The sequence below is a fragment of the Phoca vitulina genome, unplaced genomic scaffold (assembly GCF_004348235.1).
Source record: "Phoca vitulina isolate PV1807 unplaced genomic scaffold, GSC_HSeal_1.0 scaffold24, whole genome shotgun sequence".
NCBI classification, from domain to species: Eukaryota; Metazoa; Chordata; class Mammalia; order Carnivora; family Phocidae; genus Phoca; species Phoca vitulina.
Window position 1 is genome coordinate 12,040,644 of NW_022589727.1, and position 4,270 is coordinate 12,044,913.

At 39.1% G+C, this 4,270-nt stretch overlaps 1 non-coding gene across 1 annotated transcript; it reads right to left on the bottom strand.

Moving 5' to 3' along the window:
* On the bottom strand, positions 1 to 106 carry LOC116642887. Its single transcript, XR_004301417.1, has one exon. It is a non-coding gene; the product is annotated as a U6 spliceosomal RNA (small nuclear RNA).
* Positions 107 to 4,270: the final 4,164 nt, after the last annotated feature.

Here is a 4,270-nt window from a genome sequence, read left to right on the forward strand (position 1 = left end):
CTAAATATGGAACGCTTCATGAATCTGCATGTCGTCCTTGCACAGGGCCATGCTACTCTTCTCTGTATTGGTCTGGTTTTCGCACGGGTGCTGCTGAAGCCAGCACTGTACTATTATTTTCTGAAGGTAGGTTTAAGAGGAGAAAAGAAACAGGTTTTCTGTACTTTCACTTTTTCAAAACAATTTCAGAATAATTTAAAAGGGCTGCTTTTTTCAACCAACGTGACCTCTTTATCTTGATTTCTTTCCTGACCCCTGCAGGCATTGACGTTTGTAGCTAGTTGTGCTACATGAGTTTCAATATAAAATGAATTATTTTGCCATTTGGCATACAATCTACTTGACTTCTTCCCTGTGTTCATTGTTTATTGTTTTCTCTCTTCTCCCCACATTGGAGTGTAAGCTCCATCAGAATGGTGCACAGCACATAAAGGGAACTCAATAAATGTTTTTTGAAGAAATTTATTGAGTGCCTACTATGCGCAAGCATTCCAGAACGCTCTTTTCACAAATATTATCTCATTGAAAATATTAACAACATTACTTCCAATTTAAGCATTATTATTCCTATTTACTAATAAGAAAACTGACGCAGATAGAGGTTAGCTGACTCAAATAAGCTCAGACTGCTAGGTTTCCAGAGAGCCAGGATTTAAATGCAAGTCTGAACAATGATTGCACCCTGAACATTCCTCTTCAAATGGCTTTCCATATCCGTAATACAATGGAAAAAATGTTTAGGACTTCTTAATCCTAAAAGAAAATTATGCATCCTGTGAATCTAGGTTGCTTATTCAGGACCTTCTACGCCGTAAATTTCAATCCTCAGCTGGTAAATTTCCATGGGAAGGAGGATGACAAAACAGTCTTTCTTACATCAGAGCAATCCTCTCCACACCAGAATCTATGGGTTAAGTAGATGAATTGTTTCCACTTAGAGTTGTCCTAGTTATGTGTATATTGATAACAATCAAGTTTGCATCTCCAGATTGGATGTCTCTTGAATTCCACATCCATATTCTTTACTAATTATTTCCAGCTTTATGGTTCACAGAAATAGCAAACTCAGTATCTTCAAAAGTGAATACTTAATGCCTTCACAAATGAGCACTTCGCTGCTGTCCTTATCTTTGTTACTAATAGTAACATCCACTCATTGTCCAAATATATATCAAATCCAGAATTCTGCAATTATCTGGGCATGTGAAGAATAGAAAATTAATGCACTCCCAGAGGAGACAGATTTATAAATCAAGTAATTACAATACTTGGGTCAGATAACAAATAACAGAGGCACATGTCAAAACCTGTATGCACACAGAAGACTTGGAAGTGCTTTTCCCTACACAGAGAAGTGAGGGAAGGCTCCATGAGCACTGTGGAAGGAGGCATTCTAATAGAAGTGGAAGTAAGCATTCCCAAACCAAACTAAGCCAAAAACAGACAACTAAAAGCAAAAGAAAACAAGCAAAAAACAAGAATGACTGGAGTTTCAAAAAACACAATTTGAAAACCACTATCATGGAGGATGGATTGGAAGCCTCTTAGAGCTGGAAGACCAATGAAGATGGTCCAGATGAGTGATGTGGAATCAGATATAGCAATTAACCCAGAGACAGATGGATGTGAGCGTGAGGCAGAGACAGTGTCTAGGATGACTCCCTGGTTTCTTACTTGAGTAAGTGGGAGGATCATGAAACCATTAACTACAAGGAAGAGAAAAGCAAAGTTTTGTTATGGAAAGACAATGGCTTTGTTTTGAGACATTTTAAACTTTAAGTATCTGTGGGAGTTCCAGGGAGGTATGTCCTGTCTCAAAGTCACAGAGGACATGATTGATGCTCCCCACCCCCACCTCCCACTCTTTATTACTTAACATCCAGGTTATCCATCCCCAAATATCGGAATTTCATTTAGGGCAGGGACCACATTTTAAATTGCTTTTTATCTAAGTAACTCATGGTATAAATACCTTTTTTTCTTGTATGAATATTCAAAGCATCTTCTCTTTCCTCTGCTCAGCAAGGACTGCCTAGGCATTTCCCCCTTACACCTCTTTTCTCCCTCCCTTCTAGCATCCCTTCACCCCTACCCTAAACTCTAGGATTTGTTGTGAAAATCAAGCCAACCAGCCATATGCTAGTGAGGATTACTATTAAGTGAAGTAAGATGTATGTGAGAAAAAAGGATGTGAATTGTATCTCAATAAATTTGTTATAAAAAAGGAAAGAAAAAAAAGAGGAAGTGAGAAAAAAAGAAGAGCTCAGAGAATGAGGAGGTAGTTTAATTTATCTTGTGATAGTTGTTGTTGAGAAATAGAAAGAAGGAAAAAGTTAAATTCACATTTCCAGGAAGCAACATTACACTGAATACAGGACATCTGGAAGGAAGAAAAGATTGTAAAGATGGTTGCAGGGTATTAAGAATACCTCTTGAGAAGGCTAGAAAAGACTGGAAGTATTTGAACAAGTTGGTGTTTGACTGTGTTTCCTGGAAGGCCCGTTGGGCTGAGACTGGGACTGGTGGGGGCGGATAGGAGTGCCGGCACAGTCACTGGTCAGGCAAAGGTCAGGGGAATGATGGCATTGGTGTTTGGTTTTGCTCTTAAATTTATTGAGGTATAATTGACAAATAAAATTTAAATATACAAAGCGTACAATGTGATGATTTACTATACATAATAATTTATGAAATGATTATCAGAATCACGTTAATTAGCAAATCCATCAATTCTTATAGTTACCTTGTTTGGTTTGCATGTATGGTAAGAATGCTTTGGGGTCTGCCTACCTGCTTAGCAAATTGCAAGTACACAATACAGTGTTGTTACCTATAGTCACCAGGCTGTACGTGAGATCTCCAAAGCTTATTCATTTCATAACTGAAGGCTTGTACATTTTGACTGGCATTTTCGTCTCCCCCTTACCTCTCGGGCCCTGATAATCACACTTTAATCTTCATCAGGTTATCTATCTATATCTATAGCCCTATCTATCTCTCTATCTATCCAATATTGACTACCTGGCTTCCCCAAAACTGATCAGATGAAAAACCCAACCATAGTTAAATACATGAATCCCTGCTATTACTTTCTCTGGAGCAAGCTCCATAGAATTGTCTATATGGAATACATCTTTGTTGCAAACCAATGCTTGTAATTAAGAATCCTGGGACTTTTTATTTTTGGTTTGAGCCTCATGTTTATGACCACTGTTTATTGATGTTTTTTCATATGCTTTCTACAACTGGAAATTACATAAATCTCTCATGCCTCATTTTCCATTGTTTTGAAGGATCACAGCCTCTATATGGGGTGACTTCTCAGATGCCCGAGTATAAATTTCAGGTTTGCTTATAGCCAGTATTTTACCTATGCGTATTTCAGAGTAACATTATAACTTGTTAATAATTAGTCTATGGATTACAGGTAGTTTGGTAGTTTGATAGCATATATATTTGTTCAACACATATTTACCAAGGGCCCACACTGTGACAGGCACAAGTTGTAGCCACGGAAAGTGGAGAGGAATATAAGACCTCATGAAAATGACATTCTAATAGACAGAGATAGACCAAGAAAGCAAAATAAGTAAAATATGAGAGACAGATAGATGGTAGGATGGAGTAGTATATGGAAGACCAAAACTCCCACCAAGACCAACCAAGAAACCTGGATAAAATACAAAAATTTATCTGTTTTGAGATATCAGAAAGTTGCAGAATCAACAAGAGCAAGAGAAGCTGATCTTCCAAAGGGGACAGCACCAGAGAAAGGGGAGTTTATCCCCTGTAAGATAACTTCACTTTTTCCCGAGGGAGCATTTGAAGCTGCTGGACACGGGCTAGCAGCTAAGAACCCAGCCTTGGCCAAAGCAGAAGGCCACTGCCTAGGAAGAGAGAAACGGGGAGCTTTTGACAATTGCTCAGGGCTAGAGTGACAAAGACACTTGACGGATTGCACCTACCTCCGGCTCTCCCTTTGAGACATTTGCTGGGTTCTAAACCTTCATGGGGTGGGAACCTAGTAAAAGCAAAACCCTCAAAAAAAAAAAAAAAAAAGGCAAAACCCTCCAATAAACAGAAAACCATTTCCACAGTCTCGTAGCTCAGGAGACAAAGACCTGCCCGGGGAAGGAGTCACAGTGAACCCACCAGGCTCTTAGTTAAAATCCACAGGAAGTAATCAGAGGTTTGAAGTTTCAATTAGGGTGGACAGGGAAGGCCCCAAAGAGAAGGGGGCACAAGGGTCAAAAGCTGAAGGAGGTGAGAG